Source organism: Narcine bancroftii, chromosome 8 (genome assembly GCF_036971445.1).
Source record: "Narcine bancroftii isolate sNarBan1 chromosome 8, sNarBan1.hap1, whole genome shotgun sequence".
NCBI lineage: Eukaryota > Metazoa > Chordata > Chondrichthyes > Torpediniformes > Narcinidae > Narcine > Narcine bancroftii.
In genome coordinates this window covers 28,170,935-28,183,382 of record NC_091476.1, presented here as the reverse complement: position 1 = coordinate 28,183,382, position 12,448 = coordinate 28,170,935, and the positions used below count along the sequence as shown (strand labels likewise).

General features: G+C 40.5%; 1 protein-coding gene across 11 annotated transcripts in view; it reads left to right on the top strand.

The window, feature by feature from the left end:
- Positions 1-12,448, top strand: part of drp2 (dystrophin related protein 2) — a 163,496-nt gene that overhangs the window by 20,109 nt on the left and 130,939 nt on the right. Inside the window, exon 4 of one of the 11 annotated variants that reach the window (XR_011342986.1) lies at positions 3,753-3,943. The exons of the other annotated variants lie outside the window; for them this stretch is intronic. The gene's annotated coding sequence lies outside the window, so the exon portion shown is untranslated. Of the gene's footprint in view, positions 1-3,752; positions 3,944-12,448 lie in introns of those variants that run through there. 11 annotated transcript variants of the gene reach the window in all.

Below are 12,448 nucleotides of genomic sequence, written 5' to 3'. Positions count from 1 at the left end.
CCCACCAATTTTCCCTTCCATCCGCTGCAACCGTGTCTGCCTGTCCCGCATCGGACTTGTCAGCCACAAACGAGCCTGCAGCTGACGTGGACATTACCCCTCCATAAATCTTCGTCCGCGAAGCCAAGCCAAAGAAAGATATAGCCATTGGAATTTAAGGCCCTCTTCTAAAATATGATGTGAGATAGAAATATCAATGACAATCTCTGAATTTTTCACTTTCCCAGTGTTAAATGGATAAAGGATTCCAAAGAGAATGCTTAAATAATATTCCTTGATCTGATTTCTTGATTTATACTATGTGAAGAATGGAATATGTTGCGTTTAAACTCTGTAAAGACCTGATATGAAGAGGTTTAAATTAATTTTAGACTAAATTATGCAAAACTCTGTTATCTGAATTCATACAAAAACACAGAAATCTGTCATGCAAAGCATGTGGTAAAGACACAAAAGAATTTAGATAATTTCTGAAAATCAGCTGACAAATGGTAGATGCTATAATATTGATAAATGTGATAAATGCATTGATGAACAAATTAAAAAGAAATTCTACAATGAATCAAATTGAACTCGTAAAGGAGGACATTTGTCAATCAATAAGTCCCAGCAGATTGATTGTCTTCCCATCTGTTAATAATTGTTTGATTTAAACAAGCAAATAAATTGCTAGAAATGCACAGGAGACTCCAGATGTTGGACTCTGAATCTAAACACAATCTGCTGGAGGAACTCTGTGGATTACCTTTCGAGTTGCTTGAGAAAATTCTGTTTAAATGAATTGCTAGGTGTGGTGTGCTGTTCGAATCAGACACACACAAGGTAAAGACTGAACAACAGGCTTTAATCCACAAAAACCTCCACAGAGCCAGGCTGGCTGTGGTTGCAGCAACTCAGTGTGAGGCTTCAGGAGGCCAGCACAGGCTTTTATCCCGGAGGGTGATTGACACCCGACCGGGTGGGGCTTGAACCATTCAGGCCAACTGATTGGCAGCTGGCCAGGTGTTGTCCTGTCCCCTTACCCTTCTGCAGATACAGAGGTTGCCCCCTGCACTAGGCTGGTGGTGTGCCACCACACTAGGTTAAGTAACCAAGATACAAAATAGGATTTTACTTTGATGTTTCTTTTCATTTAGGACAAAAAATGCAGAGGGTGTAAATAGCAGATCTATCAGCCTTGATCTTCCACACATCTGTAGATGTGGGAATGGTGCCTGATAATTGGAGACATTCAAGTGTTGAACCTTTGATCAAAATACAATCTGGACAAATTGCCAATGACCTGACAATGGGGAAACTTTAGGAAACTGTAATCAGGAATAGAATTAACGGTTACTTTTTAACTCAAAGCAATTTTAATTAGTGATGGAGTTTTCTAATGAACTAAGGGTAAGGTTTGATTAAGGTAATGTGATTAATTGGGCATTTATGAGCTAGATCTCCAAACAACCAGCATTTTAAATATGTGAAAGTTTATCAAGTGGCTTTGAAGCAGGAAGTTTGCTCTAAATGTAATCATTTGATTAGAGAATGCTTAATGCTGTCCGTGTTAATGAAAAGCCATTCAAAGCCTTTGTAAATGCAGTATTGAGCTTAATTAATATGCTACCCATCCCTTAACATGCATGACCAATGAGGAGAGACAAGGACTATAAAAGGGAAGAGAGAACCATAATTAAGAAGATCTTTTCAATTGGAGGTTTTCACTTGGAGGAACCCTTAAGTAAATATGCTAAAATCATTATCAAAAAGTCAAGTACAGAATCTTCTTAGTTTCTCCCAGGGATTTTTCAGTATTGTATATTTGAGGTGGCATGGCTAGTGTAGTAACTAATACTGTTACAACGCCAGTTATTGGGACCGGGTTTCAAATCCTGCGCTGTCTTTTAAAAGTTTGTACATTCTCCCCATGTCTGGATAAGTTTCTTCCGAGTGCTCCAGTTTCTTTCTACCCTTCAAAATGTTCCGGGGGGGGAGGGGGGGTGTGATGGTCAATTGGATGTAATTGGGTGTCACAGGCTCGTGGGCCAAAAGGGCCCGTTACCATGCATATGGCTACATTTAAAAAATTTTTAAAATAAATTTAATAAGGTACAATTACCAGAAGTGATAGTGCCTTAAAGAAGCTCTCAATTTTTTAGGCAACTGACCTGCTAGGAACACACTGGAAAGAAGCCTTTTCTCTTATTGTTAAATGGATTAATTGCATGATTACATCCATGACTACATTGCTTATTCTGTGGTTTAATAACTGTCAAAAATCATTTCTATAGAATTACTTTAATTATATCTCAAAAACAGATGTGTCATCACAGAGACAGTAAAATAGTAGTTTATAATTATTTGTTAAATTTTGTTTTAGGGCTGTGATTATTAGGGATATTTCTGTGAGTAAAATAATCCTTGGTATGTTTGCTATCTTGTTACATCGCATAGATGTGAAATTCAAATCTTGAAAGCAGAATAGATGATATACAGGGGTATAGTGAGAGAAGAACCAAATTTCAAATCCTTAAGAGATAAACAGTTACAGAGGAGTGAAACATGAAAGTCTACAGATGCTGTGATGGTTGTAAAAACTCAGAGAAATGCTGGAGGACTCAGTTGGTCTGGCAGCGTCTACAGGAGGTGAAGATGTATTACCGATGTTTCAGGCCTGAACCCTTCTTCAAGGTACCAATTTAGTAGGCCCTTTCAGCCTGTGGGCACATGCTGCCCATTTACACACAATTGACCTATAACCCTTGGTGCGTTTTTGAATGGTGGAAGGAAACTGCTGTTCCTGGGGAAAGCCCATGCAGACACAGGGAGAACATACAAACTCCTTACAGACAGCGAGGGATTCAAACCCTAGTCCTGATCACTGGCGCTGTAACTGCGTTGCGCTAACCACTATGCTAAATGTCCACCCTATTGATTAAACACAAATCAAATTATGTTCACACTTTAGGAAAATTAGACTGAGATGTCCCTAAAGCAAACATTGTTTGGTACTTCCAGGATAGTTACGAGTGCAACCCACATCACTGGAAGTGAACCTCACTAACTTAATTGCCTTTACTACTTCAAGTTACCTTTCACTGCAGTGATATTGTCCATATACTCTTTGATCTCCATGCCCAAATAACAAGGCCTTCCCCCAGCACTGAGTAGCTAGGCCAGTTTCTGACCAACCCTACACTTGCAACCCTTTGATGCATTAAGGGCACACCTAATGGTTTCAATCACCTGAAAGCCCAAAGATCGAATTCTGTAAACCCTTCCAGCCTCCATCATTTGATCTTTAAAGCCTTCCCTTCCTTCCTAACCCTCTTTCTGCATATTGGCCCTCAACAGCCCACCACTATCAGTTTCCCTCCCGACATTTCCCCCCACCAATCATTTTTCCCACCCACACCACTTGGTCATGGCCATCATATTTTCATCCCCAAAATGAATAATCCCTGTTTAACAGTGGCTGAAGCTTTGAATCTGTGCAGAACCATATAAGGTTTCCAGAAGTACTGGAAAATTTAACCCTTTGAACTCTGGCCATTTTTCACCTTTCATAATATTCACTCCAGACCTGGGTCCATGGGTAAACTACAGTATGAACACCAATACAAACCAGTTGGTGGTTGGGTACAAAACCAGTCCTGGGAAATGGGGCCATGGAGTACAGAGGCTTGTTGGAGTCCAAAGGGTTACTTTGCCCTATCACAATCTCATGACATTGCTAAACCACACTAATGTGACGTTTGTATTTTCCACAGATAATCATCCTTATGTTGTATCAGATTAACACAGTTAAAAACTCAGCAGGAGATTGATCCTCAGGCAATTCCAAAGCTCCATGGGAAGAGCCCTCTCAAAATCTTAAGATTTTAAGATCTTAAAGTTACAACCATGAATTTGTATTTTTTAATTTTGTATTTAACTACATGTATGGTCTAAAATTTTTAAATAAAATATTCAAAAAATCTTAAGAAAGACATTTGTTCTGACAATTGCTTAGTAAGGAAGAACTTCTGTGGCTTGATATTTTTGAAGATCTTAAACGTCATTACTCACAACTTTGGACTTTCCATGGCATTGCCCTGGGGTTTGAAGCAGAGTTTTCAAGTTCTCTTGCTTAGTTTATGATCTCAGTCATTAAATTGCAACTTCTAAAACAGGGAAATTTTTCTGAAGTAATTCAGAATTAACACATCAAAAAATCCATTCCTCTGTTCTAAAAGCTGCAAGGTCTCACAGATCCATTTGCATTGGAATTTGTCTATTGTTCATAATGTTATACGTGGTCTTTACCCCTCTTTGAATTATTATTTAAATATTGATGAACTTTTTTCTCACTACCCAGAGAATATCAGCTGAAAATAAAAGGTAGGAAAGTGGATTTGTGCTTGGACAAGTAATGTTGACTCCATGATGTTGTAAGATTGGTAATAGCGAATCAGCCAAACAATTTAAGCGGTAAAGAGACAACTGTATTCTCCAAATCTTTCCAAGTGGGCGTTTAACTCATAGCCTTGCAAAAATATGCTTGTTATTTTGGGCCTATACCTCTTTAATCATTGTCATGTGACTCATTGCTTCTTGAGATGCAATATTGTTTCATGTGGAACTTAGCAGAAACTGTCTGCCTCAGCAATGAAAGCAACTGTTAGAATATTATTCTGACAACGTAATCTTCCATGTCATTTAACAAATGCATTTTTTTGACTATTTGCCAATACCTTAGCAAGAGGGATATGGTGTCAAAAGTGGGAGTCATAAGAGTGTAGATATTAAGATATTTCCACTGGTGAAGATGAATGTTCTGACTAAAAAAGGAATGGCTTGTTAACTGAAATTGCTCAAGTCAATATTAAGTGCTAAGGCAGCAATATAAGAGGACCAGACTGATACTGGCTGGGAAATGTTTGGTAATGATGATGATCTCAAAGAATTAAGAGTTGTGATGTGGATTTCAGTGTAGTGGACCAGAAACTTATCACGCTAATTCTTGGAAGTAATTGAATGTGCAGATAGGACTTGTAAAAGTATATCACATTGGCTTATAATGCTTCAACTTGTGCACTCACTTCAGCCACACATCTCAGGTGAAGACAGGCACATTTTACTGGACATTTTTTTTACTTCCTGAAAAAAGTTGAGGATTATGATAGACATCTTCATGCTTAACAAAAAGATCATTTCAGATATGCTGTAGCACATAGGTCGTTTCAAAAACATTAAATTAACTTTTATTGAATTTAGCCTGTTTAATTGCTAATAACACTGGCATTTAGTTCAACTGACCTAAAAATGTTTTGTTACTGATTTTCATTTGTACTTAGCCTCTGATGTCTCTTGTGTCAGTGTCCAACAATCATCAGCCAGAATTGGTGGATTCCAGTTGGTCTGATACCACTTTTCCATGGGCGCAATGTCCTGGTGAAAATTTTCACCATGTTCATCACTGACTGCACCGAGATCAGCAGGGAAGTCCAAGTGTGAATGCAGAAAATGAATTTTCAATGACGTGCTGCGAGTTCATGTTTCATTTAGTGTAAATGTCACTTTAAGGATAAATACAGGCTGCAACCATTCACAGTTGTGGTGCGATTGGATGGTACCATCAAGAACAAACTATAAACAAAATTGATGCTCTGGAGGAAGAGAGAGAACAATGGTTGTATAACCAGGAAAACAGGTGGGACACCTACAGAGACAGTCATGTAAGTGGGACACTTAAAGAAACAGGATTTTGTTATTGACCACCTGCCATCTGATGAACATGAAGGTGGAATGATTCTATGTGAACTGGATAATTTGGCTGATTCTCCCTGTCATTTTCCTTCACCCATATCTGGGTTTTGAAAACAGAAGAATTACTGCATCGTTTCGTGAGCAGTGGTAATTTTGACTGACCCTTGTCTGGGTTTTGGAAGCATCATGGAAGTCATTCATTTCATTTCCCCTACACAAGGAAAAGGGGAGTTGTGACAACCATTCATCTGAAAGGATATTTCAACTAGAAACTCGACAGGGATTCATGAGTTTTCAGTAGTCAAGTCACTTACTCTTTCCCACCTCCTTTGTGATTACTTCTGGGCATCCATTTAAAAGTCTGAGTTTCAAATATGGGCTTTGAAGACTGAAATTTGGAATGATTTAGCTGTAATGGTTTGGGTATCACACACACACACACAGAGTCTTTTGGTGAATTTCTACTGCTCTGATTTGTGACATAACAGTTGCACTACATAGTTTTGTATGCTTGAAGTAGACGTAAAATATAATAGGAAATCACAAAACTAGGTAACATATAAAAAATTGTATGCAATAGGAAAGTTTTATGGTGATTTTCATGATCAGCAGTCCAAAATACATAAAATACACCCCAAAGTGTTCAGGAAGCAAAATCTTTGTTGTCCTGTGTAATTACAATGGAGATGCCAAAGAATTGAAAAGCTCTCTTAGTGTTCCATGGCTCTCATCCTTGCCTCCTGCCTTCCCATTTTCTCTGCTTACAATACTGCATCCCCCTATACCCCTGTGCTATCAATTTTCCATTGAAGGGACCTTCAGTCCATCATGTAATTCAGACTGCCACTTAAAGGGCTCTACAGTTGAACTCTGCAGTACTCACTTGCAATTATGTCAGCCTCACAACAGTCCAACCACATAATTTCCATCAACATTTGGCCATAACATCAATGTTAAATTAACAACTATGCAAAGCAACACCACTTAAAATATCACAACATTGAACTGGATCCTGGACTTCTTGAGAGAAAGACCACAGTCTGTCCAGGTCAGCAGTAAAACCTCAAGCCTCATCACACTCAGGACTGCGTGCTCAGCCCACTTCTGTTTATACTGTTAACTCACAACTGTACTGCCAGGCTCAGCTCCAACAGAATCAATTTTGTGGATGGCCCAACAGTAGTTGGCCTCGTCAGCAACAATGAGGAGTTGACGTACAGAGAGGAGGTTGACAGACTTGTACTGTGGTGTAAGAGCAACAATTTGAGTCTGAATGTGAATAAGACAAAGGAGATAACTGTGGACTTCAGAAGGATGAAGGACCCAACTACATATTAAGAGAGAATGGGGAGCACAAATTCCTTGTCATCTATTTAAATAATGACCTATCCTGGACCCACAACACCACGTCATTAATCATGAAAGTGCAGCAACGTCTACACTTCCTATGGAGGTTGAGGAGGGCAAGGCGACTGGCCACAATCCTAACAACATTCCACAGGAGCACAATAGAGAGTATCCTGGCTGGCTGCATCATAATGTGTGAGGGTAGCAGCAAAACATCAGATTGGAGGTCAGTAAGGAGGGTGATTAAAACTGTTGAAAAGATCATTGGGGTCTCCCTTCCCCCCATCAATGACATCTACAGGGAACAGTGCATAAAGAGGGCTCAGAGAATCATCGAGGATCCTTACCATCTAGCCCGCGGGATCTTTGGGACACTACCTTCAAGGAAGAGGTACAGTAGGAACCTGAAAACCCGGACTTCCAGGCTGGGAAACAGCTTCTTCCTACCGATGGTGAGACTATTGAACAATTCTAGAAACAGGTAAATTATTTTTATCTAGATTTGGATCGCACTGTGTGTCGATGTGTGTGCACTATAGTCCACAGAAACACTATTTCGTTGGGTGATATATGGACAGGCATATGTCAAATCAGATAACAATAAACTTGAACTTGAAGCTGACTCTTCTACTCCAAAGAGCTAATATAGACCTTCCGAGTTCTTACTGACCATTCACCATGCCTATGATAAGTAACCAAGCTTCTTGTCATAGCTAATGTAGAAACGTACCATTGCGTCAATCAGCACTATGGGAAACTTGCCACTGATCAGCTCTGCAACTTTAAAATCTGTTGCCTCATAGCATATAACAATGTGTTTGTCTGCATTTATACTGGTGCAGATTCCACACAATGGATTCTGTATTACATAGAACAGAGCTTCTACGTGCTACTTTTTTCTGGCATCTGGTGTCTTTAGAGGAACAAGTGCATGGACATTATTTCCCCTTCATCTATAATATAGATTCAAACCACTTACCACATGTGATGCTGCCTTGTTTCTGGGCTACAGCTTTGAGTATTACATTTTGACCAGAGGCTACTGCTCCATCGAGTCTGGTGAAGGATTAAATTCCATGGCATTTGGGCTGAAGTTGCAATCCTGTGTGTTTTTGTGTCTAGTAAGTTCAAATCTACTGTCACATGATACCTTATACAATAAGATGGGTTCTTCTGTGAGCAGTTTAGCAGACAATTCTCACGTGCATGCATCCATTCAAAGTATGGTGCGAGAGCGAGAGCACAATTAGAGAGTGGTGTACTGTTTTGGTGGAAAGATCAATGTGTACTCTGTAGCAAGGGCAGCATGAGAGCACTTCTGTGAGGTTTATTCAGGAGCTTGATGTTCGTGGGAGAGAAATTGTCTTAAAGTCTGTTTGTGCCTGATTTCCCACTCTTGAGCCTTTCCCCAATGGGAGGAAGGGGAAGAAAGTGTGTCTGGGGTTGGATGCTTCCTTCAGTATGTTGGCAGCGGGAAGTGTGGATGAAGTTGATAGAAGAGAAGGTTGCTTAAGATTCTGAATTGCGTAATGCATTCACCACCTGCCACTGTTTCTTCTGATCTTTACAGAGCAGATCCCGTGCCACACTGTGCATCTGGGGAAGTTATTGAGGGCCATGGGCAGTTCCTTTGCCTTCTAAGAAAGTAAAAATGTTGGAGGGCTTTCTTAACCGGCTCATCAATGTGGTTAATACAGGTCAGGTCACAGAAATGCTCACTCCCAAGAACTTAAAGCTTTCCACTGTCTTCAATTTACTGCCATTGATGTGGAGAAGGGTGTAGCCTCTACACTGCCTCCTCCCTTTTGAGATCTATGAGCAGCTCCTTTGTCTTAATGATGTTGAACGAGAAGCTGTTCTCATGCCACCATGCATAGACTCCTAATCTATTTCCTATATTCCCTCTCGTCATTCGGTAATATTTAGTCTGTGACTGTGGAGGCATCAGCAGACTTCAGGCCTTTCATGTGAAGTGACTCTTCACTTGTACATCCAGAGGACTTATTTAGTGCATCCAGTGCACCCTTTGTGGCATTCTCTACATCGGAGAGACCAGTTGCAGGCTGGGAGATCGCTTCACTCAGTCCGTCCGCTCCATTCTCAATCACAGCGACCTGCTAGTGGGCATTCATTTCAATTCCGGGTCACACTCCTGCTCTCACGTGTCTGTCCATGGCCTTGTGAACTATCCCACCCTGACCACCCGCAGATTGGAGGAACAACACCTATTTTCCATCTGGGCACCCTCCAGCCAGATGCCATGATCATTGACTTTACTGCTTTCCATTAAACCTTCTTTCCCCTCCCCCTTTTCATGTCCTTCCAGTTCTTTCACCCACACAGCTCCACCATCCCCTTCCCCCTCACTGCTGCTGTCCCCTCCCTCCTTTCTCCACCTATCATCTGTCTTGCCACCCCCCTTCCCCCCTCCTACCCTTTTGTTCGGACGCTTGCCACCATTTTCTCATACTTCAATGAAGGGCTCAAGCTGGACACGTCGGTTCAGTATCTTTGCCTTTGCTACATGAAGGACACTGTTTGACCTGCTGAGCTTCTCCAGCATTTTGTGATTTTACTTCAACCACGGTATCTACAGAATTTTGTGATTTACTAAAGATAGAGTCGGAATGGTACTTGGCTATACAGAGTGAACATCCATCCTTACAATCATGGACAGATCTCCCTCTCAACACTTGATCTAAAAACTCTTTAAAATTACACATTCCTCGATTGGTCTCCCAATCTGAGACTATAATCATTTACTGTTTTTTTCCCAATTTCAAGTTGCAGGTGCAAAATTCGTAGAATTCTTCTTACTGCTGGATGACACTGCTTATTCTGTTATCATGCTTCCTTTTCATTTAAGAGAGTAATTACTACCGTCTGCACGTGTCCTCTCACTTTCTCTATCTTTGGCAACTTGCCAGTGTTTATAAATTCTTAATTTGGTCACTTTTTCCTTTTGACATGGGATTTTGGGTTATTTTCTCTGGTAGAAGAGGGACTTTTAAAACTCTTAGATAGGTACATTTGTTTAAAGACTCCTTTTATTGTCACAAGATAACACATTAAAAACATAACATACATGATATATTTCAACTTTTCTCCACTGTATAGTAAACAGAGTTACCATGAGCACTGCCTGGTGCCTCTAACAACAGGAGAAAGAGAGGCAAAGGAGAGTCCCTTCAGAGACATTGGATGTCCATGGATTGCCTCCAGCGCTCCTGTAGCTTCTGCAGCCATAGAGACTCCAGTTCAAACTCTCAGCAACCCAGGCTCCAGATTCAATCCTCCTATATGATCAGGCAGCCTTCAACACCTGAGGCCCTTTGGGAAGTCTTCTTACCTTCGTTACCCTCTCAAATCCTGGTTCTGCTACCTGGTTCCCACAAGGCAATTGCTAGCAGCCTGGTGTGAGTCCTTCAACCGCAAGTTACCAACAGCCCGCAGCCTGTGTGAGTCCATCAGCTGCTGAACCCCTCGCTGGTCCGCTGCCATGGTCACCATCATTTAGGATAGTCTCCCATGCTTCTCCTTCTCAACAAGGGGTGTTCTCCCCACTACTGTTCCCCAGGAGTCTACTACACCTCATGGTATAATGCCCAGCAAAGGTGCTTTCATCTTTGGCACAGATCTCCAAGGTTGCAAGGTTTTAAAAAAACCTCCTTCAACAAACCATTTAAAGCCCGTATGGAGCTGATGGCATCAGGATCAGACAGAAGGACCCTGCATAGCAACATTATCTCCACTTCCCATTTTCCCAGATCCATAGCTGCCGTAGTGCCACTAATGTCAGAAAGATGGAGAGTTATAGGTTGTGAGCTGGGGAAGGATTAGATTGTTCTTACCAATCTTCACTGATTGTGGACTGGATTGTGGTCTCACAGGTTTTTGGATACCAAGAAATCAGGATATAGAAATCTAATGGGAAAAGGGACCTGAGATGTGGAATAAGCCTTTATATTGTTCAATGGTAGAGAAGAATCAAAGGACCATGTAGAATAATCCTGATTCAATTTAAATGCTCTTCAGCTGGCGACAGAGGGAGGTGGCAGAGACCTACCTGGAAGGTCAACTAGAAATAGAAGGAGCACAATGGAGTGAGAAAATGGTTCTTGTGGGAGACAGAATCCAGATTCAGACATATAAGAGCCGAACTGCAAAAATGAAAATAAATTGAAAGAGTAGTTGGGCAAGGTGTGCACTAAACCTTTTTTCTGTGTCAATGTATTGAATTTAAACTTCATCTTGAAAGAGTAGCATTATTGACTGCATGAGTAAATAACCTTGCCATCAGACTTACATCTGCAAATTACATGTAAGTAGCAATGTGCTGTGTTGAGATGCACACCAGTGTAAAAATAATGTTTTTTTAAAAAAGCACCTGAAAAAGCAGCAAAAAAAAGGCAAATTACTCATTATGTTTCAACAGCTTCAGGCTAGTTAATGCTTGCCCCTTCTAATTGTTTAAGAATCTGTTTAGTAGGGAACAAAACAAAGCAAGTGTCTGTCAAGATTGTTTTGGTTGAAGTATTCTGCATTCAAATAATGTACAATGAATGCTATAGTTGTTAGCCAGTGTCTTTCAGACAGCCCACACCAGAAAAAAGTCAGAAATATAACCATGTCCTGCTAAATGTCAAGAATAACAACCACTGATTCATAATAAGGAATTATTAGTCCACCCCTCACCCCCTCCCCCACACCCCCCAATTACCTTCACATAAACAATCACCCAAATAATTCAAGAGAGAATGCTCACTGTTATTCTACAGATTGTAGTATATATAGATCTTTATATGACTTCCCTTTCTTGTGATATGCTCTTCTTTTTGTCTTAAAATAGTCCCCAGCACAATCCTTCTTCTGAAAATCCAAACCTGGGAGAGGCCTAAAATGAAAGTTAAGGCATTTTGCATTGCCTATGACCCAGGTATTAGGGATCTGTGACAATGGGAATATTCTGGGCCGCTCTAACCAATGTTTCCCTACTACTACCTTCCCAGTATGGATGGGTCTCACGCATACTTCATGTCTGACTGGAATTGGAACTAGGGATGAACATCTGCATATACTTCAGTTCTAAATGGAAGTTCAAGTGGAATTCATGAAGCAAATTAATTTTTATAAAAGCATACAGTCCTGATCTTTTATTTTCATTGTGACGTGGTTCAGTTAGCAGCACTCTTAACTCTGAGTCAGATGTTCATAGGTTCAACTTCCTTTTCAGAGACTTTAACTCAAAAGCCTCAGCTGGAAAATATATCAACAAGCCACTGCCTGCTCTCTTAAGTAAGTGAGAAAAATTCTGGGAATTTCCTTGAAGAAAGACAATTCCTAATATGCTTGGAAAAATAATAGGCCATCG